Genomic DNA, 26,974 nt, shown 5'->3' on the forward strand with positions numbered 1-26,974 from the left:
CTCTGCTCCATATTGGCGTAAGTGGAGCTAAAGCACTGGAACCTTAAATCTAAATGAAGGACGATTAGTGCTATAGCAGTGTAGATACACATATTCAGCTATAGGAGCGGGCAGATGAAACATTGCATTGATTCAGCTTGGACTGTGATAAGCTAGTGTCTTTGCCCAAACCCAAAGAATAAAACATCTGCCTGTTAAAACCCAACCTTACAGTTTTGAAAGTCTGCCAAAAACATTGTGCAAGCAATGTCATTCCATATTTGTACACTTAAGTTCAGAACACTTCCCTGCAAACCTGAGGAGATGGAATCCCCGCTCAAGATCTCACTATCTGAATTCAATTGCTTTTGCTATTAAATTAGATAAGTGTATTGACTTTTCATCATAAACGTTGATATGTTATTTAGGTAGATAACATTCTGTAATGACATCTTGGTGGCTAGTGCCAACAGTGTATTTCTTAATACAGGAGCAGAGCTGGGAAGCCATGATGGAGTTACCGTATTTGGAAGGATTCCTTTTGTTTGGTCAGCAGCTGTTCTCTGTTCATTTGCCTAAACAAAATGTGCTGCTGATGGGGTTTAGATTGTCCTTTCCTGATCCTGACTGGGTATTTTACCCTCTGGAATACAGAGGATGCCTGTGAGGGCAGTCACAAGTCTTTCACAAGTAGAAAGAAAACAAATGGGCTAAGTGTAATTGGGATCTTGATTTGTCAGTGACAAGTGCATCACATATGATGAAGAGCAAAAGGGATAATTAATTTAAAAATCGTCTCAAACTTTCTCGGCACACACTTGATTATTTTTCCACTGTGGTAGTCATGCAAACTAAAAGATTAAAAAAGTTTAATCCAGGGGTGTCAAACTCATGTTGGGCCTCAGACTGTGGGGCTCCTCCCGAGCTAGTGGTGGCGGGAGTTTGGGGGCAATTGTGGTGGGTATGGCAGCAGTAGCAGGGCCAAGCAGCAACAGGGCAAGCAAAAGCTGTTATCTGCACATCCCTCACTAGACCTCCTGCCCTGCCCCTGCCCATCCAGGCCCAGGGGCCTTGAAATTTGCAGCAGGCCATGCCCCCTAGCTCTACCCCCACTTTCTAGTAGCCTACCAAGAGCCCAGTGGCCCAGATAAAGCAGCACAACAGGCCATATGTTTGATATCTCTGGTTTAATGCACAGAAGAAATATTCCAAAATGGTAAACAAGACTGCTAATCAAGATACAAGATGACACTACATACAAAGAAATTAACCTTAGAAGTCGTAAATAGGAGCATAGAGAGTCATTGGTTATAAGATTGTTGGTTCCCATTTATTTTCATGGAAAGCTAGGATACATATTAATTGGACTTTATATTAAAATTTCATTACAATACAGAGGTCTTTGCTCTTCTACAATTCTACATTTTCTCAAAGGCATTTTCAAACATGCTTAAACACTCACAAGAATGGAATTTATTCTAACGGAGAGGGAACGTTTTCTGCCTCTTGGGATGTGGTGCTTCTTAAAGAGTAGCTGAATGATGTTGCCTCCCGAGTTGAAAATTATTAATGTGCAGGACATTGCAGATAATTTACCAGAAATACAAGATTTGACACATTCATGAATGAAGGGGTGTGATATTTCTTAAACATTTCAGCATACACATGCATCCTTTCATGGGGAAAAATGGCCTAAGGAATTGCTACTGTAACAATATTTTTTAAAATGATTTTGAACAGATTTGTTTCACAAACAAAAATAATATTTACAAATTGCTAAAATGAGCCTATGTAAAATGGAGTTTAATAAGCTGTGTTGACTTATTTTTATCAGTTTGTGGTGCTTTTTAAAAAGCATAAATATAACTATGTTTACCATTTAAAAAATTATGTCAGTCATCAAATCTTGATTGTGTTCTCAGATCCACAGGAGAGGGAGAGGGAGAACAGACTGTCTCTGTGGATCTACTGTCTTCACCAAAGAAGAAAATGTATTTCTGTTTTACTAGGATTTGCTGTGGAAGGGGTTCCAGGGTGCTGGAGGATGAGAAGGAAATGGTTTATTAAATTATATTCAAGTTAATATGCACCCTTTTATCTTCCAACTCTGGTATGTCATTTTTGTGATATAATGTAACGAGCATTTGGACAAGTCAATAGTTTTAGTCTGAGACAGGGAAGAATACTAGTAAGAGATCACATGGATCCAGCCCCTTTGGAGTAAAGCAGTCTTTAAGAAAGGACAGTCAAGCTACAACACAACATGCAGGAACTTCAAGGATGGTCTGCTTGTACTTCCTCCCATGAAAATGTGATTGGCAGGTTTCATGTACCATGTTGGAGGTACTTTGCTTTCTATACACTTGGGTTATATTTATAAAAATAATCAGCTTTGTGGGCTCAATCTATCCAGTTTATATAATGTGATACAGTTATGAAGTGCACTTTTTTTCCCTCTGAATATAAAACAGCAGAGCGGAAGACAAGCTACTTTGTGTGCATGTGCATACATGTGGCCACAGGTACATATTGCTTATTAGTGTATATATATAGATATGGAGACATTGAATATATAACCAAAATACCATTAAATAATCAAGGTAAAGGATACTGAATAGATGAGATGCAGTGGAGGCCAACTAACTGTACTTAAAATGTCCACTGAATAGTTAGTAGATTGTAACAGGAAGTTTTGCAAACAAAACAAGCCATGTATTTATAATGAGCCTTTTATGCATACTTGGGATTCAGCTGTTGTGCCCGTTGAATAGTATGGCTGCACCAGTGCAATCCACAAACAAATCTGAGTTGGAAGCATTAATTACTACACTTCATGCTAGTATTGACCTGATGGGAATGCAATTTAACTGTGTTAAAGTGGCTTTCCACTCTTGGTACCATGACACATTTCTGCTCACTGTTTCACTAGAATGGAAAGAGTAGCTATATACGTCTAACTTTCATGCACTCAGTCTCCCAAATATAGTACATCAGTTATATAGAGGAAGCTGGCTGAAGATATTTATATACAAAAAAAATCATAATTGCAATTAGAAAGATCCAATAGTTTCTAACAGCTGTTGCTCCCAGGAAACTACCATTGTGAGCCTTTAACTATGATGTGTAGCATTATCTTAACTTCTTGCATGGAGGTCTAATATCCTGTCCTCAGCAGGGGATGGATTTTGTGATTTGATCTTCCATCTTGTATTATTTCTCTGCATGGTAGATTCAGGTTTCTTGTGCTGAGCTATAATCATGGCTGTATCCTGAGCCTTAATGTACAAGCTCTCTTTTTTGCTAGGTTCAGCTTTGCTTATTTGTAGTAACCCAAGCAAGAGTGGAGCTTAAGGTCACCAGCTACTCTCATAAAAAAATACCATCCAGCTAGCATCCAGCGAAGTGTTACAAAGAACATGTTGATATAAAGATTGTGCAGAATATGGTATTCTGTGATACAAACGCTAGTGTTATTATTTATTAGATGAGAGGAATAAAATGTTATGAGGGGTGATGTCCTGAAAAGTAAGCCTTTTCCAGTACATTGAAAACAGCATTTTCCACTTGGTAGCTTGCTTGAGGACAAGGGAAATCCAAGTGAGTTGCCTCCCAACTGTCCAAAAGCTGGAAGCAGGACTGTGTTCTGCTGGTGGGATGAAATGAACAGAACATCTATAAATTGGTGACTGATTAATTTACCATATTTTCTCATATACCACATGAACCTTTCCCCAAAGTTGGGGTGCATGTATTAATCAGGAAAACAGATTTTTCTGCCCAGGATAGAAACAACCCAGCTTTTGATTTCTGCTCCACGCAGCACCACTTCTGGCATTGCTATTCAGTCAGCTAAGGTAGTCAATTCACTTAATGACTCCTGTTCACCACTCCATAAGTCTTTAATAACCTCTTCTTTTTAATGGTCTTGCTGTTCTACTAACCAGGCTCTTTCCTAGCAATTATGCTGTCTGATGGCTGCTCCTGGTCTTTTTCTTCCTATTGCACAGCCCTAGAGCCTCCATTCTTTTCAAAATCATAGCTTGACCCATGGAAGCCAGTCTTCAATAGCAGTTAGGGTCTCAGCTTTAGGTAAGCAACAAAGGGAGGGTGAATTAGCTGAAGATTAGGCTCCATCCCTGCTCTATGCAGCCATAACTCTGGTAAAAATCTTTTTTTCCTTAATTCTGCTTTTCAAAAACAATGTATATATTATTATATTCTGGGATGTGTTTGTATGAGAGAAAATACAGTACATGTTTTTTGCGGAGGGCCCTCCATACGGTCTCAACCTTTGGGGGGAATTGCAGGGCAGGGCTGGCGGGAGTTCGCAGGCATTTTGTAGAAGAAATGAGGACTAGGGAAAGAGTAGGCAGCTTGAACCAGAAGGGCAGATATCTGCCACTGTCAGTGAGAGATGGGTAAGGTGACATGGCTGCAGGTACCGTATATTGGGAAGTGAGGATGGGCAGGACAGACACCTTCATTCTGGGCTATGGGAGCTTGATTTTTGGCAGGGATGCTGGGGGAAGCGAAGAAATGGGTGTGGTGACACTTGTGTGGTCTCTTTGATTTCAAGACTAGATCAGGTTGGTCTGTTCTCTCGCATAAGCTAGAGATGTAATCAGAGGTACAAGAGGGCAGCTCTTCACTCCAGGCAGCAGTGGAGCCATGAGCCCCCTACTAGCAATGCCACCTAAAGGCACCCCTCCCCCCGTTATGGGACTGCATGGAGGAGACCCCGAGGAGAAATGTGGCCCCTGATCCGACCCGCTGGGCAGAGGGCCCCTGGGAGTTGGCCTGCTGCGTGCCCCCCCGTGACGTGCACCCCTCCCGGCGGCGCCCCGGCCCCCGCCCGCGCGGCGCCCTGCCGCAGCCCGGGTCCGGGCCGGAAGAGGCGGCGGGACGGCAGCGCAGCACGCGAGTCCCGCTGTCGGAGCCGCCGGCCCCCCTCGCGTTGTGAGTGGAGGGCGGCGGGTGTCATTGTTGTAACTTCTGCAGGCTGCGTCTCCATGTCTAGCAGCCCGGTGGTGCCAGGGCTGCGTCGGCCGAGGCGGGCAGGTAGGGACGGGCCCCCACCGCACTGAGCCGCCCGCCTCCGCCCCGGGGGGGCACCAGGCACCAGCCCCGGGCTGCCCCTCCCCCTCGCCCTCGCGGCCGTGTGCGGGGGGCAGCGCTGGCCGGGCCGGGCCGGGCCCTTCCCCTCCTCGTCCTCCTCGCCGCTTGCAGGCGGGCCGAGCGGGCAGCCGGTCGGTGCGGGGCTGGGGGCGGGGGCGGGGGCGGAGGCGGTGGCGGGGCTCGGCAGCCCCCGCCTCGCCGCAGCGCTCGGGGCTGGTTGTGCGCATGCAGGTTCCCGGGCGCCGCCACCCAGCTTCCCGGGCCCGCTAGCGCGGCGTGGGGCGCCCGAGCCGCACACAAAAGAGCTGCCGCGCGCGGCCCCCGGCAGGTGAGGGGCGCGGGGGAAGGGAGGCTGCGCCCGGACCTTGCTACTCCCAGCGTGCGGGGGCGGCCGGCGCTCCCTGCCTGGTGTGACCCCGCTGCCGCCGCCCCTTTGAGCCGGGCGAGGGCTGCGAGGGGCACCCGGCTGCAGCCGCGGGGGAGCCCGGCCCGGCCCCGGCCCCGGCCCCGGCCCCGGCCCCTGCCCGGGCTGCGCCCGCGGAGTTGCCGGGTGCGCTGGCGCGGGCATCTCTAGTGTAGCAACGCGGCCGCGCCGCTGGCGGGGTCCAGAGGGAGAAGCGCTGCTCGATCCGCATCCCCGCTTCGTCTTTCCCTAGGTAAACAGCGGGCGGAGTGCAACGCGCCCTGGCGGCGCCCCTGCCCCCGTGTGTCCGTGCTAGTGCCCGTGCCCGTGCGGAGGGTTGTGCCTGCTGGTGCTGGAGGGTCCCGGGGGTGTGAGGGAGCCCGGTGGCCAGGGGAGGCTGGGAGCTGTGCTTGGAGGACTGGCGGGCTCTGCGGTCACATCTGTGAAGTTAGCTGGCTCTGTCCCCTTCTGGTGGCAGTGGCACGCTAGGAGGGACATACAAAGAGATTTAAATCATAATAAAAAAAAAAAAGAAGCCCCTTGCTGAATGCTGTGTAATACTGCCTCCCTGTCGATACCGTGTACAGCGCCTTGAGAGAGCTTTTTAAAAATGCCATCTTACTAAATGACGGTGGCCCGTTTTGCAAAACCAAGTAATGCTGCTCAATGAAATGAGTCTGTCAGGCGTGCCACGGAGTCTCCCTGGAGATGGGCAATTTCTTTACAGGAGGAGCATGTTATAGATCTGCTGAACCCATTGCTAAGCATCTCTTGTCAGACCTGTGGACTAGCAGTACTGTATGTGAAAGAAGGTGACAGCTTCAAGATATCTTTCTTGTATGTGGTTATTTGTGCAGTGCAGGGTTCCTGCCATACCGCAGGTCCTTGGTAAGTGACTTCTTTTTTTTTTTTTTTGCAAATGTTTTGGTATTCTGGTAGTTGCCAGCACAACGGTGTGAGCTGTCCAAGAATTCAGGCTCTGCTGTGTGCAGGTACCTGCCAGCATGCATTTGCTTTTTGTTTTGTTGTATTTCTTCTTTAACCATAACCCACTGTATATAGAGAAGCTAGGATTGTAATAATTATGTGCTGGGTTTTGATGTAGAAAACCCTTAAATGAACACTTCTCTATATCTCTGGGTTACCAGACCTTTCTTAGGGAGGTGCAAAGAATGAAATATGTTTTCTCCTATTCCTCCTAATGTGCTTAATAGCTTATTACCATGAGTAGGTGGGAAGAATCACTGTCTTTACATTATTTATGTTAGTACACTTGGTCTCTATGGATGTCTTTCTCTCTCCTCTCCATAAGCTTTGATTACTTGAGCTTTTTAAACTCACTTTTTCTAGTATGTGATTCTGGTTTTAGCTTTCAGACTAATTTTAACAAGTAGCCTCTGGTCAGCAGCCTCATTCATGTCCAAAAGAGGCATATAAGATTAATCAAAACCTTTGCCCTTTGCACTCTTTTGATGACTGTTAAGTCTTTCAAAAGTAATTTTCAGAATACTTTGGGGGGAAAAATATCATTGCCACCAGCATCCTTTGGTAATGTGTCTATTGAAATTCCAAATCCGTTCCTTCAGAAGCAGAGTTTCCCAGCTATCGCTTACAAGATGCTGCTGCTTAGGCATATGATGGGCTAAGATGAGAGAGGATTTAAATGAGGCTTGGGATGGGAGGTCTCGAAACTAAGCTTTGCTTTAAGGCAGCAAACATGGGGAATAATCTCAAAAATGTATCAGGAAGAAAGGATTTGCCTGCCTTTGTCAAGCAACTATTTGAGGGGGAGCACAGATGTCACACATTCTCACCCACTGTGCTGGAAGAGGTTGTATGCCAAGAAGTGCTTTCACTTTCCAGAACTGGGAAGAAAGCTTTGATTTAAGCCTTTCTGAATAGGTTGGTTATCCTAGACATCTTTCTCACTGCTGCCCTTGCCTTTAGCAAAAACAGCCTCTCTAATTTAATGGGAGGTTAGATTGTTTCTGTGTGATACACTATCTTATGTAGAGAAACATTAAAAGATCTAGCTCTTGTTTCTTCCACCACAGAAACCTAATGGGCATAACCTTTGAGATTATCTCAAATTGTGGATGGTTTAAAAGGTTACAGTTGTAAGTAGACAGGATTCAAGCACCTAACTTTCTTGCATGGTGTGAGGAAACGCTGGTAGCTGAGACTAAAATAATTCAGGTTCTTTATGACATTTTCCCTATAACCTTGTCCCTAGTTTCTAGCTAATGGTATGCTTAAAATACATTTATAATGATCAATTTGGGGTCCAGATAGACAGATAATGTAATCAGATAAGTGCCTCCTTAATTCAAGTAATGTATAACCCTGCTTTCTCCTCGATCTGTAGTTGAAGCACAATGAACAGGTTGTTTTTATATTTAAATGTGTTGTATCTAGATCTTTATATGAACTATTCTGGTCCTCATCAGAGTATCTGACATGCTACTAGACTTCTGCTTCACAAGCCAGATTGCATGGCTGAGACCTGTGTTTTGAAATGTAAAGCTCTTTCCTAAGAAAAAATATGAATGTTTCTCAATGATACTTTAGCAAAATATTTTCAACTTGAAAACCTCTCATCCAAGTAACATGTCTGTTTTATCGGCACTCCTGAATAAATTAAGTTTTCCAACACTGTAAAAACTATCCTTATGCTTCCTCACAGACTGAGAAACCAAGGCACAGAAATATGAAGTGACTTGCTTAAGCTTACTTGCTGAGGCAGAAGGAACAGGTAGAAGTAGAACCCAGACTTTCTGATTCCTAGTCTGTTGTTCTCTTAGCGATGATCTTACCCAAGCGATGGGCTTCATGGGACAATATGGGTTGCCTCTCATGACAAAAATAATGTTGAGAATTAAGGATGTTAGCAGATCTGTTAATAGATTTTGTCTTGTACGTCATATAATATATTACAATCTTGTCTTGCCTGGAGGAGTGTTCATCCTGTAGTATTCAGCTGGCTGTTTTCTTTTTGTAGATAGAATCATAGAAAAGTAGGGATGGAAGGGACCTCCAGAGGTCACCTAGTCCAACCCCCTGCCAGAGTGATAATCAGATAAAATAATCAGATAATAATCATCCCTATCCAAACCATCCTATACAAATCCATTGTCTAACATATTAGTAAAACTACACAGTCAACCCTACATAAGTGCAAAGCATAACACCCTATCACAGGTAAAGCAGGGGGGACAATGGTGGCCAATGTCCTGCTGTTGTGAAGTTTGTTAAAATACGCTTGAAAGATGCAAGGAAGAGGGCCTGGCATTTTCTCATGACATCTTGGCTAGAAAATGGGCATATTTTTCTCAGAAATTTCATTATGGTTGGGACTCTGCATTTCACAGTCCTGTCCTGGCTACTGCCAGTACCTGCCAGGTTTATGGGAAAAATTGGCTACCGCTGGTGCCTAAGAAATGTCTTCCCATACTTCAGGCAAGTATGAAGCAGGCAGAAAACTGGTTGCCAGCTTTTCCTTTCTCAGCCAATATTGTAGGGGGTTTGAATGCATAGCTGGTGGAGGATTCCGTACAAGCAGGGAAAGCTCCCTGTACCTGTCTTCGCCACTTGATCAGAGTTTTTGACCTGCTTGCCCACATTCCTTGTCTGTTTAATATTACAATAAGTGGTAGACTCCTTTCAGACCCCTATTCCATTTTCCTCCCCCCTCTTTTTTTTCTGCTCATCCTGTTTTCAGGAACCAAGGAGCCCAGGGACTGCTGAGTTAGAGTGAGGGACAAGGTGTGTGGAAATAGGAATATGGACATAGTTATGTGAAAAAGACCGAAAAAAAGGCCGGGGGAGCTCCATTAGGAACTCTATGCTGGAGGGGAAGGCAAGTGGATTGGGGGAAGCACTACCTAATTTTTGAGATGTCCTCAAAGATGCGACAAGGTATGCATATGTGTGTAATATCTTGTGATGTCCTGGATGCCTCTGGGAACATTCTCCAAGGCCAAAGGAAGGTCAAGAAGAGGAATTTAAGAATTGGGGGTTCAGGCATTCTTGGAAAGAGTAGTCTCAGTATAACCAGATAAGCTTTTGGATGTTTATCCAAACACCCAAATACTCCCAACAGCTGCCAGAATGCAGATATGCATCTTATGCAGAAGATTGTCTTATTTTTACTAGTAAGCAACTATTTAAGGATAATTTGCATATGAAAGCTTATTACTTAAAAGGGCTATGCATGCTTTAATAGTCCTATGTTGGGGAGCTATAGGACTACCTGTATACTGATTGAGTGGTAAAACGTTAACAGATTATCTGAACTCTAATGAAACTTGACATTCATTTGGATAAGTGTCTGTAGTAATTGCCTGGTCTTGTTTACAGGTGTTCAAAGGCACAGGGTGGTTAGATATACATATTTCTTTGAATTTATTTGGAGTTTGGTCCTGACAAGGCTGAAGAGGGAGGTTTCTTTCAGTCATTTTTTTCTTTGGTATTGTCTGTTAAAGCTTTGATGAAGATGTTTCTGAATGGTTGTAGGTAATAAAATGTTACTTTGTTCTTTACATGATGCCTTTTTCTCCAAGGATCTCTCAGTTACTACTGAGAAGGGCTCAGACCCCATAAATCTTCCCTTCCTGGAACATGCAGCTCCCTGTGCAGTGGGGCTTGCTAGATCCATTTTTGGTGTAATTTGAGAGCTTTGTCTCAGAGCGGTTAGATTGGGTCTAATAGCTATACTGCACTTGTGAAGTAGTTAAAAGAAATGTGGGATGTGCTCTGTCACTGAAACGTAGGGCTCCTCTACCCATGAAGCTAAAGGTACAATAAGATCTAATGCACAATCTAAACTATTGCATCTCCTGCCATGTCACACATGCATGGCAGGAGACATGATTGTGGGATTGTGTATTAGATCCCATCACACTTTATTGCTGGGGTGGGGGGGGAGGGGATTGTGGCAGCTGCCATGATCCCCAGGGCTTGTTGTTTTACCTTGGGCATGGTGCATCCCTGCGGCTGGGACCTTTGTCAGCTGATGGGGCTCCCAGTTGCAGGGGGGGACCCTGCTACACATGCAGATTAAAACTGGAGAACAGTCACCTATAAAGCTTATACACATTCTGAGGTCTAACTTTATAGCTGGTTGGAGCTTTTTACTGTGTGATAGCTAATTTGCATGCATAGCTGGTCTCCAGGCAATTGCACAATTAACTAGTTAATTGCACAATACCTGTAAAGTGTTGTCCCTTCTCACGACAAACAAAGCAACTGGAGCTCATGCCAGCTCTGCCTAAGAGTGTTAGGACATGAAGTGAGGAAAAATGACATTGTAATCAATTGAAACAGCAAAGGGGGATTTAGGGATGCAGTGTTGTTACCTGAGATAGAATTGGTTGAGATTTGAGAGGAGGAGAGAGAGCCTGATTTATTGGCCACTGGCATCTAAGATTTCAAATTAGGTTGTCTAACAGGAAAACGCAAGGTTTTGGGGCCTGTTCCCATTCTTTCAAGTAAATTAAAATGAAATACTGTTGCTGCTGTGATTGTCTAAAGACATTTTCTCTGCTTTCTGCTTGTTCTGCTTTGTACTGTTGTGGGTAACAGCCAACTGATGATCTTATTTAATGCTGCTTGGCTCTCTAGGCTATTCAGTGAGTCAAAATGGCTCCTCATTTTACTTGGAAAGCTCAGAGAGGCTTCTTCCACTCCAGTTTGTCAGATAGAATCTTCCTAGAGCAAGGGATCTAAGACATGGCCCTCTTCTATAAGAGGATCCTAATATTCATTTTTCTGGGAGTCTGCCACCCCAGACTTGGACTTACACTTAGACTAACTTCAGAATCAGATTTTGGAGGAGTGGTACTGTATTTACTTGGCCCCAAGGTAACTTTGAATTTAAGACAATCCCCCAATAATTGGATTTACAACTTTCAATATATAGAATCCAATTATTGGATGGTCATCTAAAATTTATCCCCTGCCCCCCTGCTGCAGTGGTGAAAGCATCAGCAGGGGCAGGTGGCCTGACTCCTGACCCTTGCCCCTCTGCTGCCTGACCCCATGACCCTTGCCTCCCCCACTTGTACCCCTGTTGCTTGTCCCCCTGTCATTTTCCCCCAGCCTGGTGCCTGTGCTCCCTGTTGTCTGTTTCCCTCTCTGCTTGCTCTTCCAGGTCCTGTCCCTCCTCACCATTTTTCCTGTTCCCTACCCACCCCTGCTGTTGCTTACGCCACGCAATGGTTCTGACTCCGGCTCTGGCCCAGGGCATGGAGCACACAGTGGCTCTGTCCCTGGCTCCAGTCAGGTGACAATAGCTGCTCCAGCCCTGGCCACATCCCAGGCCAGGTGACAGAGGCAGTGGCTTCTGCGTGGGTGCTAGCTCCAGGCCAGGGCCACAGTTGCAGCAGGTCTCCTGTTGCTTTGTGGTCTCTCCCACACTCCTCTTGGGTCACATGTTGCACAGTCTCTCCTGCACATCCTCCCTCTCCCCCAGCCCCCCACATCTATCTTGCAGTCTCCCCTGCACTCACCTGACCATGCAACCCCTCCCCCATTACATGAGCCAACTCGAGCCACCCCAGCCCTGACCATGCAGTGCTTGGGCCCCAGATTCTGGTTTTAGCTCCAGTATTTGAATCCAAGACAAGGCTTCCTCTCACCCCATGTGGAATGGGGAAAAATAACTCACCTTGGAATCAAGTAAATATGGTAATTTGGAACCATTCTCGTGAATATTGTGCAGTCTATTCTTTCTGATAAGCTGCTGAAAAAGGTAATATGGGATGTAGTGGGAGATAGAGGAAGTTAGTACATCAGCTGCTCACAGTTGACACAGCCATCATGCTCAGCTGACAGTTTGGCAAGTTTTCATTTAAAAGAGTAATGTAATAATGAAAATGAGGTCATGTCACATTTCGTTATAGAATAACTGTCTCCAAAACTTGGCTGGAGCCATGCATAGATGAGCAGATACTGTCATTCAAAAAATAGGAACATCATTTAGACATGGCTCCTGGGAGAGCTTTCTTTATTAGTAGGGGATATGGACTTCTCCCACCTTGAAAATCTTGAGGCTTGCAGTAAGATCAGTGACCTATAACTCTCTGAGTTATAATGTCACACCTGTGTCTGAAGCCAAGCACCAGGTGAAACAGGTATTCATATCATTACTAAACATCTTGGGGCAGGTGTTTTGGAGGCTATACGCAGAGCTACTTCTAGAACTTCTTTGAATGAATATAAATAAATGTACAGTATATTAAAGAGTGCTGGCCTCCTGTGCTGCATGTAGTGGTAATGGCCAGTCCAGCCTCATATGCCACGTGCAGCACATGCTGGCCTTGGGGCCCAATGTGCATGTGGCCCTTGGGGCTTCCTGTGGCATGCAGGTTGGGTTTGGCACTGTGTGCTGCATGAGGTGCCCTGGTCTGACCCCCTGTGCTGCCTGCAGCATGTGGCGCCATGCAGGCACCACACAGGGCCAGGGCTGGCACATATGGCGGAAAGATTATATCACCACAGACAGGTGGATGGGTCTTAAACCCCTCCAGCTGCCCCAGGGGTGCTGTGCCTGTGTCTCATCCACTCTCTGACCCTTTTATTAATCTGTTTGCCACTTTTCAAGAGTTTTACAAGCATACCCTAAAAGTTTATTGCAGCAAAAAATCATCTAAACCTTTACAACTTAACTAAAAGAGAGATTTCACATGTGGCTCTAAAGTGCCAGGTAAGTTCCTTAAATTCCCAAGCTCTGAAAAAGCACCTTAAATGCCCATCTTAAAATTTAAAAATATAGAATTTATTTTTGCTCTTGTATGTCTTGAGATATTTCTTCAACAAAGCAAATTACATGCCTACCAGATCTGCTAACAGATTTGATCTTGGAATATCATTTGATCGTTATCACATTAAGCAGTAAAGCACATTAAGCAGTAACACTCAGTGGAGATCACTTAATTAGTTGATATCAAGTTATTTGTGACAGTGTCTAGTGTGACAATAAATGGAATTTTCTTGCATTAATATATAGGGTAGTTGGCCATTGATGTTAAAAGCTGTGATAATAGGGAGAGCATGATATGAAGAAGAGCGGTATTATTTGGGTTTTACCAAACAAATCCTGCTTCTCCCATATTCCCTGGACCATAAAGGATACTAAATACTAAAAAAGGATACTAAATCAAGGATACAACAATACTATAATGCTGCTATATCTAAATGTTATTATGTGAAACTTCCAGAGGAGATTATATGTTTCAGAAGTTCTGGTTAACTAAATTATAAGTCTGCTGCATTTGTATTTTGCCAGTTCTGTCATTCAAAAAGAGAAGATCCTTTTGCTTATTCTCTGCTCTTTTATTTTTTGGCCTGTCTGACTCTCTAGAGGTGTTTTCCAAAATGGTAGTTAACATTAAGTGGCTCATGTACATACATCTAAGACATTCCTACTTATCAGAGTAGCTTTCCTTAAAAAGCTAAAAGAAGCTGCTGTTCAGTCTGGATATTCCAGATTCTGTTCTGGCACAACTTGAATTTGTCAACACAAATGAGATGAATGACATCAGGCAGGCTGTGTACTTCTGGGAGCCGTCATAGATACTTGCTTTTGCTGCAGTTTCTTTTTTATTGGATTCAGAAGCTGATGGCCATAAGACACAATATCATCCATTCTCCAGTCACAGCAAGGCTTTGATGACTTGGATTGGGATGGATATGCTGTTGTTCATGAATTTCTACACATCTCAAAGTTTATTTTCCCATACTACAGGAGGCATCAACCCTGTCTTCCCTTCCTTGTTGACTCCCCCAGTAAGTTAGGATTTGGAAAGTATTGATATAGAACAGGGATGCTCAGCCCCCAGCCTGTGGGAGCCATGCCATCTGGCCCACAGGTGTCCTCAGAGGTCCAAAACTTCTGCAGCAGAGAAATGGAAATGGCAATTGTTGCTCTTCTGCTGCCAAATTTCTGAACTCGTGGGTAGCCCTGTGGCCTAGGTGGTACACTAGATTGGCATGCGGAGGTGGCTTGGGGCTTGACCTGGGCTCGCAGAGTCCAGCTGGAGGCGGTGTGGAGCCTGATGTGGCAGCAGGGAGCCCAGGGGGACAGCATAGGGCTGAAGAATGAAGTGCAGGGCCCTCATTGGGGGGCAGAGGATCAAAGGAAGTGGCACAGGGCTCTAATAGGCAGTACATGGATCTGGTAGCATGGGGCCAATTCTTGGGTGTGGGGTCTAATCCAGCCCATGGAACTACACCACACTACTCATCATCCCACAGCCCTAAAAGGTTGAACAGTGGTGATATAGAAAATCCATGTCAGACTTGGGAACAATTTAATCCTTGGATAACGGGAAAACACATCTCTAACAGAGTATTGGTTTGCTCAGCCTCAGAGCAGTTCATTCCTAAGGCCCCTGAAAGATGTTAAAGTAAAGGCACGATGGGAACTGATGCAGAATCCCAACAATCACTCTTCCTGATCACAGGCTCCCCCTGCACCAGCAAGTAACAAGCTTTGTCTCCTTGCACTCCCATGGCTGGGAGCCCCATCAGCTGATCAGAACTCCCAGCTGGGCCAGTGCACCGTGCACATGTTACACTTTGTGGCTGGTTCCTATCATGACTTTAATTAAATGTGTGGCTAGTGCCCAGCCTCTGGAGCATATGGGAATCTTGCAAGACTCCCCTGTGTTCTGGAGGCTGGGAGCCTCAGTTAAATGAGGGATACTGATCAGTTCCAGTCCTGATTAGCCAATATGTACTAGCAGTGTCTTGCAACTCTTTAGCAGTGGCTTTGATTAACAAGGAAGGATTTACCAGATCCTTAAACTATCTATAAGCACCTGATCTTCTCTGTTTCTGAATTAAAAGGCAATGAATAAAATCTCTCAAACACTGTTCTTGAAAAGGGGAGTCAAGGAGAAGGAATCTATAGCCCAAGTCCTTAGAGTGAAGATTTGGGCTTGAGTTAGTGGACCTATTTACTTCTGGAACAGAGAGATAAATATTAATTACAGATGAAGACATTAAAAGGCTTTAGTTACAGACATGCACCTCACATGGCCCAAAACATAACTACTTTCTATGTCTCTGTTCACATTTTTCACCCACGATGTACAACCCCTTCTTGTCCATGGAGGTTCCAGAATTATAATTAATTCAGCTGGCAACTGTCACAACCCAAAGTTGTGATTTTTGTTTGTGTGTGTGCTTCGGCACTACTAAATTATTTTCCCGCCGATTGTAACTTTCTTTGCACGGTAGAGTTCTCTGCTGCGAGAGAGAACTCTGGTGCAACGGGGGATTTCCCTCCAAATTACAGCTTCTTTGCAGGGTGCATTTCTTTTACATACTAGTGATACACGCTGCAAAGGAGTTCCCGCCATTTGTATTCGGATTCGCGCCACATTGTTGGCCAATACCGAATGTAGGCACACGTGGCGGCTAGCGATTGGCTTGCTAGCCGTACAAAAGGCTTGGGTAGCTTCCGCCCAAGTCAGAGGAGGGAGGAAGAGAGAGACTCTGTGTGAAGATCTCCAAGCGCTGCGGACCCTCACGGACCCAACGCCCCTCCCCTAAGCAGGCAATAGAGGCTTAATAACCGAACCTACGGAGCTTTCGCTTCTAGCCTCTCCCCGTCGCCGATCGCAATCCCAGACGTATCCCTTTCCTGTAACTTCGAACCCGTGGAGCCTAAGAAACTCCGGGGAGCTTTTCAAGCCCAACCAAACCTGACCCGCGGAGCCTAAACAACTCCGTGGGAGCAATTGAGTTTGTCGTGGTCCTCTAGCGAGGATCTAAGCGGGAGCTGTGCCTGGAAACCTGTCCAGCCTACACCAATACCATCTTTGGGTGTAAGTAAACAATCTTTTCAATTAACCGCTACGTGTTTGTGACTAACTCTAGCTCGTCGCCGGCTCTCTTCGACCCCGCGTGCCCGGGCTGCCGGCCACAGCCCGCATGTGCGAAAGACGGGCCGCGGATCGCCCCTCCTGACCTGCGCGCGGCGGCGGGAGCGGGGCCCGGCCCGCACAGCAACCACCACTCTACAAGAAGGATCACCACCTCTCTGGGTAATCTGTTCCATTTCTTTACGTCCCTCCTAGTGAGAGAGTTTTTCCTAATATCTAACCCAGGGGTCAGCACCCTCCGGCACATGTACCAGAGCATAGCACATGAAGCCATTTTGCTTGGCATACCACAGCCAACCTAGGCTGTAGGCAGCTGCTGCTGGCCGTGGAGTCTGGGCTACTCGCAGCAGGTGGTGGGGAGGCTGCAAGCCCTGATGTGAGCAGCCCAGGCTCCATGGCTGGCAGCAGCTGCCCAGAACATGGGCTGGATGTGGTAGGCAGTTGTGAGCCTGCAAGCAGCTGCACTGAGGTCTGAAGTCCTGGCCCGGCTCATTCCTGTATGCAGTTTGGGGAGCACTGCAGGGAGGAGGCCAAGGCTGGCATTCCTGTGAGTGGCAGGTGGGGTACAAAGTGAGGGGACAAAGAGGGCACATCCCACCAGGCCCAGCTGCGAAGGGGAGGGCGAGCACAGCAGCCCTGCAAAGGAGGGCTCTGGTTGGATGACTCCAGGCCCCTATGCCTCCGTCTGTGTCTCCTTTACCCACAGAGCTCATCCACGTGCTAGCTGAGGGAGCTCTGTGCCAGGCCTGAGCCACGGCCCTGAGAATGGGGCAGGGCAGCTCTTGGCCTGGCCATGGGGCTGGGGGAAGGTGCTTGTGTATGGGGGTGGTATGGGAGGGGCGGCTTCTCCAGGTGGCTCCGGGTGGGCTCCTCCTCCTGTGCGTGAGTGCCGATGGGCTGCACTGAGCTGTGCTGCCAGCCCCTGCCCCTGCTCCAGCTGTGCTGGGCTACTGCTGTGGGACAGCACGGCCTGCAGCTGCGGCCCTTGTCCCTGTTGTGGCCCCAGGGGTCGCAGCAGGGCCTGTGCTGCCTCTGTGTGTGCGATCCCTGCCTGGTCTGCAAAGGGGAAGGGGCCTACCTGCTCCATGCCCTGGCCCCTTCCCCACCATGCTCCCTGAAGCAAATGACTGCACCAGGGTCCACAGCCCCAGCATGGCTTGTTGCTGGAAGTGGCTGCACGTGTGCCTCGAGGAGCATGGCAGGGAAGGGGCGGGGGCTGCGCTACCATGACAAGGATTGGACCCTTTGGGGCTCCTCCACTGTCCACTTATGGTATGCCAATATCTTTGACGTCCAGGTTGTGGATTTTTTTAGCACTTGGCCCAACAATGTTGCCAACCCCTGATCTAACCTAAACTTCCCTTGCTGCAACTTGACAGAATTGCTCTTTGTTCTGTTAACTATGTTGACTATGACGAGTGCCAGAATTGCCCCAGGAGTCTTTCCTGTGGTAGGGGGCAGGGCAGTGTCACATCAAGGAGTATATCTGGAGAGCGGGGCTATGAGTATGTCAAGTACAATGATCCTCTTCCCCCCCCTCGGGAGCCTTTGCCGGAGGAGGTACAGAGCAGGGGCCTCGCCCCATGGTTGTTGCTGCTGGAGAAAATCTGATGCTGTGAAAGCAGCAGGGGCAGCAGTAATCTGGAAAGATAAGCCTTCCCTTTCTCTTTCTCCCCTCCCCCCTTTCGGGTCTACAGTGCTCGGCATATACCCCAACCCTTCTTTCACCCCAGGTGCCCAATGAGCTCCCCGGTGCCTCTGCTCAAAGGCAGAATGCTAAACCTGAAAAAGTGAATCGCATGATATATGAGGTACAAATGTAAATCTACTTTCAGAAAGTAGTAAAAAAAAAAAAAAAAGGACATCTTGTAGGTCCTGCTCTTTGTGTATGGTATAGCATTACATTATTAGTATGAATAAATCCAGTCAATAAAAAGACAAAGCAGCTTTTTCATAAAGCAGGTCTTAAAACAGATCTTAAACCTCATGCTTTAAAATCCAGATGACAGCTGTTTGCAGCTCACTGGAGATAGTAAGAGATGTAAGACTGTCTGCTCATCAAGATGATTTCTTGTCATTGCCAGCCTTTTCAAATTCACAGAACTCACCCTTAAGAGGCACGTGTTTTATAAGATACTCCTAGGAAGAATTTATTTTTTTGGAGGCACTGGTAGATTTTGTTTTTAAAAGGTTGCCATCCTGGTTGGAGTCAGTTTGGCAAGGAGTAGGTTTAAGAAGCTAAGGTTCTTTTGGGGGACAGCAATCCTGCACCTCATTGCAAGGGGAAAATCCTTATTCCAAACATAAAGCTGGTAATAGAAAGTTGATTATGTTTCCTTCTTGTGTTTGTCCAGGGGTAAAGCACCTTTTAAAAAAAACTGCACATGCAATCCTGGTATGTTGTTTTTGTCAGGAGTGCTTTAAAAATCAACACTGAACTCAACATTGAACATTTCAGAAGCTTTCAAAATCTGAAACTCTTTTCCTTTGTGTCCATTATTTCGCAGCCAGTGAGGATTGTATCCAACATGCAAAGATGTATCCATCTGGTCATATTTTTCACATCTTCACTAAATCTTACAAATAAAATGTGCAGATTTCCTCTGTTTCTGCCACTGGGCTGAGAAATTTGCATGTTATGCTCACTCGGTGACACGTGTGAGTTCTCAGGCATCCTTGATTTCCTCTCCTGGTGATATGCTGCTATTGGACATTCCACGTGTATTTTCCTGTGGAAAAAAAGGATTTTTTACCTGAGCATTTCTTTTTGTCTAACAAAGGCTATAGATACAATAAATCCTTGTGCCAGCCTGATAGTTCCGAGGGAAACTTAAACTCTGGAAAGTCTCTTCCATAGTTGTTTTGTATATACTTAATATATTTGTTTTGGGGACCTTCTTAATAACCCTCAGTAGCTGGGATTGAATTTGAAGTAGTTATGCAGCAGCATGTGTTCATATGAATTTCTTCCTCAATTTAATACTGTAGGAGTATACCAGGTATAGGCAGTCAGTCCAAGAAGATTATGTGAGGTGAGGGGTTTACCATAGTGGAAGCCAAGGTCAAAGCTGGGTATCAAACCAAGGGTCAAGACTAGGTTGTGGTCCAGGTAAGAGCAAGAGCAAACAAGAACAAGCAAAAAGGCCCAAGAAAGCAATACCGAACCATTACGGCTGTGTGAAAATTTGGCAGTTGTTTTGTTTTGGAGGTGTTTTGGCCCATTTCGGTGCCCGAAACACCAAATCTGAAATGAAACAGAAGGCTCTGAAACACCTCCAAAAGTAAACGAAACCATCTGAAATGTTTCGGAAATGTTTCAGGTGTTTTGAAATGTTTTGGATGCGCCCACCAGGAATAGTCTGGCAGAGCCCCACAGCCCTCCTTTTAAAGTGCCGGGAGCCTGAGGCTGGGCAGGGCAGCCATGGGGTCTTCTCTCATGGCTCCCCCTGCCAGGGCAGAGGCAGGCACAGCCGCAGGAGAAGCCCCCGTGGCTGCCCTGCCCGGCCTCACCCCACTTCCAGCCCCAGCCTCCTGGCACTTAAAAAAAAGCAAAAAAAAAGCCCTGCATTCACTGGCTGCAGCAGCGGCAATCAGAGCCTCTGAGGGCTCATGGCAGAGCCCCCCTGCACAGTGGGGGGCAGTGGGGATCGTGCCCCTCTGCCTGGCACCTGCATGGCAGCTGTCCCATGGCATGGGTGCAGCACTGCACACTGTCTGGGAGCCGGGGCCGCTGGTGCTGAGCGGTGCTGGGCTCTGGCTGATTGCTGGAGCTGCCTCAGCTCCCAGACAGTGCATGGCACCCTGCTGAGCTACGCTGCACTTGTGCCATGGGGCAGCTGCCACGTGGATGCCAGCTGGAGGGGCGATCCCCGCTGGCACCCACTTCCCCGCACTGTGCAGGGGGGCTCTGCTACGAGCCCTCAGAAGCTCTCATAGCTGCTGCTACAGCCGGCGAATGCGGGGCTTTGGGGGTTCTTTTGTTTTTTTTGTTAAGTGCTGGGAAGCTGGGGCTTGGCTGGAGATGAGGCCAGGGAGGGCAGCCATGGAGGCTTTTCCCACAGCTCCCCCCACCAGGGCAGAGGCAGACACCGCTGGAGGAGCCGTGGGAGGACCTGCAGTCGCCCAGCTGTGCCTGTCTCTCCCTGGATGAGCCAAAACTCAGAAACAGATTCAGCTGAATCGAAATCAAATCACTGTCCTCTGAAATGGCCAAAACCAAAACAAAACATAGCCGTTTCGAACAGTCCTACTAACCATACTATTACTAAGACAAAACCATGCAGGATGCGAGGGGGTTTTATGGTGCTCCAGCTAGGGGCTTGTGGTTCCTATTGGGAACCTCATGAGAGGGTCCAGGTTGAGCTGTGGTTGGCAACTGGCTAGCTACCTGGTAGTGCTGTGGTTGGGGCTCCTATCTGTAGGTGCTAGCGTTCCAAGTTCAAGCCTTAGGTTTGTCTTTCCAATCTACTTTGTAGGGGTCTACCTTGAATTACTCGACTGGACCTTCAGATCTTTGGGCGTTCTCAACTTTTCTTGATTGTCCAGTTTGATTCCAGCCTCTAAAGAGGTAAGTCACAAGTAAGAGCCCTTGTAGCGGATGCAGACATTTCCTGCTAGAAGAGAGAAAATTTTCAAGCAAGTTAAATCTTCCAATTGTCTATTTCCATACATTTTACATGAATAGCAGAGCAGTTATGTTATGCAGCACAAATAAAGCCTAAAAATCATAAGAGCCTTTCTAAGAAAGCTCCTCCATGACTCTTGCAAATTCACAGATATTCAATATTTCACTGGTACTTAGCTTTCTGTGAATTTAATAGTGTGTTTGTACCCACTTCTCATGTTCCTTAGCCTATTCTTTTGTGCCTTGTGGTTTTCTCGTAATTAATCTAAAGCCTTTGATATTATCCTCTGCTGACCTAAGCTTAGAGCTTTTTCGTTAAAAACAAGAAACAAAGAAGTGGGGTTTGATGTTTAACACTTTTTGGATACATCATTTCAGTCAACCCACTCTTTGTGTTTCTAGTATTCATAGATCTGTTTTAATGTTAACGTGTAACTTAATGATGGATTTCTAGATTAAACAGCCTTACCCCAAACAGCAGCTAAATTAGCAATTGCAGAAATCTTCAGTAAAGTACTGGGGAGCAATCTGCCTCCTCACATCTAATAAAATCATGTTCTGCAGCAGTAAATAGTAAAACTGCACTTTATTTTACTGTAATTCATATTTTTTTTCTGGTTGGAAAATGCAACTGTTTCCTGCCTTTTTAGCAAATAAATAAGTAAATAAATTTAACACCCAGTCTGAACTGCTGGACTGAGTAGTTACAGAACACTAAGGGAGAATATACTGAAACCAGGGCTATGCTGGGGCGCACACATTATTTCAGACATCACTGAGACTTATGCTCTTCAGGGGCTTAGTACCATTGCTGTGCTCAGAATCTTCCTTTCTGCAGCCCTTTCTGACTGGTAACCTGCTTTTCTTCACCCTGATCCCTTTCTTCTCCTGCCCCTAAACATGCTCATCCCCCTGTCCATGATCCCTTCTGACTGACAACATTAAAACTACTATTTGTGGTGCTGATGCTTAGGCCTGCCTGCACATTCTTGTTCTCATCTGGTGGGCAGAAAAAAGTAGTGCTTTACTTGTGCACTGAATTCTGGGAAATATTATTTTTCTTTTATTTATTTATTTTTCTTCCCTGTCTTATCAAATTGAACATATAGTTCTTTTGACCTTAACAGTTTCAGGACTGATTTCTTAGGCAGCGCCTTCACCATCATGGTATATTACTGATTGGTAATGCCTTGGGGAGTGGCATCTACTGAAAAGCTGATATTTCTCCCTGGAGTAGTTAGGTATTCCTTAGTGGGGTCCTGCCCATGCTAGATCTAGCATAACCCAGTTTATCTGAAAGTATTTGGTGGATTGCGGCACTAGCGGGGCTTCAGATTAACTGATAAGAAAACCAATCGAACCTAGCTGTGCATTTCATATTATGTTAAGACTGTCTCATTACTTGGATTTTAAAGCATTCCTTGAAATACATTAAATCTCTCCCGCTCATGAGTGTGATTTCATTCTGGTTTTGATCAGCGGTCTTGATAGACACATCCAAGTGTACAATTAATAAATGATGAAAAACTATCAAGTGTCCAAAGGTAGATGGATAGAAAAAAACCAGCCATAATTTTAAACAGAAGTTTAAATGGAGTTCTACTGTTGGGGTTTGTTTATTGGCGACCCAGTAGCAGCTAGTACTGTATTGGAAGGTACAGAACTATCTATTGCCTGGATGTCTGTTAGGAGGAGGAATTAGCCTTCTCTCACTTTCCCTTTATGCTCTAATACTTGAATTTCTTCAATGTGCTGGGCCTGGAATTTTCATATCCCCGTTGCCCCTGTTTGTTTTTTCCTTTCTGATGTGTTTTGGTTTAAAAACAAACAAACAACAGGACATTTTGTTAATCTCAAGGACTGGCAACTCTTTCTCCTGAATAAACTAAGTGCATATTTAGTCCAGTCTACTCTAGTAATTTCCCTTAAGCATTTGCCAGATATAGAAAACCAGCAATATTCAAAGATTATTTTAACTATGCTTTAGAGCAGTAAAGCATTTTCAGTGTTACTGCTACTGCTGTTCTCACAGGAATCACAAATTGTTTCTAAATGCCATCTTGAGTGACAATGCAAACACTGTTCCTGCTCTGTGGGGCAAACAGTTTCTAACACTGACACAAGCTCTAATGTGGGTGGAGTTTTAAGTAGAATTCAACAAATCCTTATTACCTGATACAGAATGGGGAAGAACAAAATGCTTCCCTCCGGTTTAGATTTCATATGCAGCATAACATGGTGTTGCTATGTCGTCAGAATTCCTTGCCTTGATACTTGAGGTTACTTTAAAAAATGCAGATTGGCCAAAGTAAACTGTTATAAGTGTATCTTCAAATGTAAAATAACCAGCAAATCACTAATTTATTAATGTACTGTTGAATTCTGTGGTTCATGGATATTTTTTAACTTTAAAAGAACCAAAGGAAATATAGAAACTTAACTTTTATTTGGTACTACAAAAAGGTGCATCTCAAAAGTATTTTTAGAGAAAAATGCCAGTTACAGATTCTTTGGTTAGCAGGAAATGTAACCACATTTTTGACATTGGTAAATGGTTCTCTTTATAGTCAGTAGACACACTTGATGCAGCATTATAAAGAATTACAGCACAATAGTGGCTTTTTATTTCTTGGTTGTGGAGGAGGCAGAAGCTGTGGTGATTCTGCCTTTTAAAAAGGAACTTTACTCTCTAGGTGCAAAATGCTGTTAATGTAGACAACTCTTGATAACAAATAAGACAAATAAGGCTGACTTTAAAAGGATCTTAGCCCTGTGATTATTCTGTGGCAGTAAGTCTGTCAGGGTAGTTTTAATTATGTACAACTACTTGACATGTTAGGGCCTGAGAGATCACAGTTGTTGGCATATTAGTTGATCAATACAAAGGGAAGAAATTCTGTTTGTTGACTGGAGATTTTACAGCCAATGCTGCAACAGTGCAGCGAGTCCTACAGATTGATGGAGGAGGGGAATATTTTTAGGCACTATTGTAAAGGTGCATTTGCTCCCTGACTCAAATACCATGAGAGTTGTAAATAGTAGTATTCTTCCAGGAAAGAGCTGGAAGAATTCTACTATTTACAGCTCTCAAGAGATCTGCCCTGAAAATATAGGATATTACATGTTGCATATGAACTGTACAATTTAAATTGATTGTTTTTGTAATGAAAGGATGATTTTCTTTGTGTTTGGGATGGTGAGTGGAAGTTTTAATCTATCCTTTCCTGAGATAGCATGTTCAGTGCTTGAATGTTGTAGTACTCCTTTCCTTTAATTGTGCTTATATTGAGGCACAGCTTTAGCTTTGTTAGCACTCTTAGTCTATACCCATTTACAGTAATAATAAAAAATGATCTCTGGAGCATGTACTTCAATTGATATTTGTCTCTTGTTTATTATGCTATACCTACACACAACTGATGCCATCAACTAATGGTTGATCTAATTAGAAATAATGATTTGAACAAAAAGTGTTGTTAAGATTATTTGACTCTAGGGAAGAATAACTTATTAGATTTGTTTCAGCATAAGAAACGTATGTTAGCACACCAATTATTTTATATTGATACACTATATAATATCTATTAGTGCTTTCATCAGTCAGTCAATCTCAAAGCACTTTAAAAAAATGATAAACCTCATTGCTCCCTATAACAGGGCGGTCTGTCCCTTTACAAGGGAATAGTCAGTCTTGTTGAGGAAACCCAGCTGCACCCCACTAGGATTGGATCTAGACATGCAGGCAGAAGTGTGGTTTGTGGCGCCACAAAGAGGTTTGTGGTGCCACAAACCACTTGTTGCACGTTTAACCGTGCGTAACACTGCTGATTAGCAGTGTTGGGGCAAAATTTGCTACCAGAATTTCGTGGTAGCAAAAAAATACCCTGGAAAAAAAAAGCAACACAAAGCATGCCAATGTGCTGTGTGTCAGGACAAATGCAGAGGTGGTGGAGCAGGCAGCCCAGGGCCTGCTCCTGTGCTGAGGCACCCTGTGCCTCGAGATGGGGGAGCATGCAGTTCCCTGGGCTAGCTGCTCCCCTGTCTCTGCATACCTCAGTGCGGGGGCTCTGCTGCAGAGCCCCCATGCTGAGGCATGTGGAGCCCCTGCACTGAAGCATGTGGAGATGGGGAGCAGCCAGCCCAGGGCTGCCTGCTCCTCTGTATCAAGGCACACGGTGCCTCAGTGCAGGGGCTTTGAGGAAATAGGGGTAGCAGGCAGCTGAGGGCTCCCCTGTCTCCACATGCTGTTCCCCGGCTGACCATGGCACAGGGTACCTCAGTGTGGGGGCTGCCTCCCAGCTAGCCCCTCATTAAGGCACCCTGTGACCCAGCCAGCCCCAACTACAGCACGTGGAACAGCAGGACACTGTGTCCTGCTGCATACCACATGAGCAGGGGTGTGCACGGCAGCACAAAGTAGTGGCATAAATTTGTGCTGCTACTATTTATGCTGCTGCAGATGCATGCCCCTGCTCCTGTGGATGTGGACTAGGTGCTTTAAAAAGCTCCAAGCATGGTAAGCAAGGGAGGAGAAAGTAAGTGGTGAGCAGAACAGCTCGATACAGAGGGGTCAGGCTGCTGTGCTGGGTCCTGAGCCAAAGGACTCCTCTCCTAGTGCCTGGGACAGAGAAGACAGGTTTTTGTTTTGTTTGTTGTTTATTAAGTTAAAATAAAATTGTTAATAGGTCTCTTAATTTTAATTTTGAATCTTGCAATGTTTGGTGCATTCTTACCCCAGCTGGAGTCGTATTCATAGGTGAGAATATAATCTTTAAGTTTCTAGCCATAAAGGTACAGAAAAAAGATGGAGACTGTAAACCTTAAGGGCTCAAATATTAGAAAGTAAATAAAATAACGGTAAATGATTCTTTGGGTGCTTGAGATTTGGCAGTTCTGCAACAGTAATAGAAAGAGTTTTGGTGATTTTAAAATAGACTTCTGTTTAAATTATGTGCTTGTTATTGTTTTGATTGTAGTTACCATTTTTATAACTATTCAATAAATAAACCATTCAATTAATATAAACAAGTTCAACACCCACTTGAGTTTTTCAACAAGATACTTTATCTTAATACCCACATTTTATTTATATACATAAAAAGTATGGCATTGTCTAGTTAAAGGGCATAGATCTGGTACTGTAAAGGGGGTGTTTCTGATAAGTGTTGTAGCAGTTCGGGGGGGGGGGGGGGGGAATTAGGCCAAAATATACTGATATCCCAGTGGTTTGGGTTGTGAGGTCCCCTTTGTACTTTAACTTAATGATTGTTGTCTCTTGCTAGCTTAACTCTCCCTCTTTTTAAAGTTAGGTCCTCAGACACCAAAGGAATTGGTGTTACCCATGCAGCATGTTCCTAAATGAATGTTTAAGTATAATTTATGGGAGGCATGCTGTCATCAGTAAAACAATTAATATTGCCAATTAAAAAAAATCAATGCTAATTGGCAGTTTCTAGCAAGTATTACCAATAGTGTTTTACCAACAGTGTCAGAAGTTGCAGTTGCCCGCAGTTTGGCTATGGCATTAAATTTCTTCTGGACTGTCCCCATTCTCTTTTGCAAACAAGCCTATCTTGCAGGGGTTTCAGTCCTCCTGGGGTGGATCCCATTCCTCTCTATTACAGGGAGCAGCAAGTTGGGCAGGAAAGAGTCCTTTAGTCAGCCTGAACACCAACAGTGGCAAAACTCAGAAGCAAATTTTGAAACTATAAAGTTTTGATATTTATAAACTATATATTTGCAAATTTGTTTATAAATCTGTTGCCCAGAGAGAGGATACTGTGTAGCTAAGCAATATGGCTTGAATGTTGTATTGATTTGTATATTATTAATGATCATATTTCATAGAATCATAAAAAATTAGGGTTGGAAGGGACCTCATGAGGTCATCTAGTCCAACCCTCTGTACAAAGCAGGACCATCCCCAACTTGATCATCCCAGCCAAGGCTGGGTCTTAAAAACCTCCA

General features: G+C 45.1%; 1 protein-coding gene across 12 annotated transcripts in view; it reads left to right on the top strand.

Moving 5' to 3' along the window:
* The first annotated feature begins 4,886 nt into the window (after positions 1-4,886).
* The window catches only part of APBA2 (amyloid beta precursor protein binding family A member 2), a 259,348-nt gene continuing 237,260 nt past the window's right edge, over positions 4,887-26,974 (top strand). For 3 of the 12 annotated variants that reach the window (XM_059714811.1, XM_059714807.1, XM_059714812.1), the window contains exons 1-3: positions 5,315-5,422; positions 16,379-16,545; positions 20,859-20,950. The gene's annotated coding sequence lies outside the window, so the exon portion shown is untranslated. The other 9 variants (XM_059714810.1, XM_059714808.1, XM_014599916.3 and 6 more) reach the window with 9 other exon arrangements.

The sequence above is a fragment of the Alligator mississippiensis genome, chromosome 11 (genome assembly GCF_030867095.1).
Source record: "Alligator mississippiensis isolate rAllMis1 chromosome 11, rAllMis1, whole genome shotgun sequence".
Taxonomy (NCBI): Eukaryota; Metazoa; Chordata; order Crocodylia; family Alligatoridae; genus Alligator; species Alligator mississippiensis.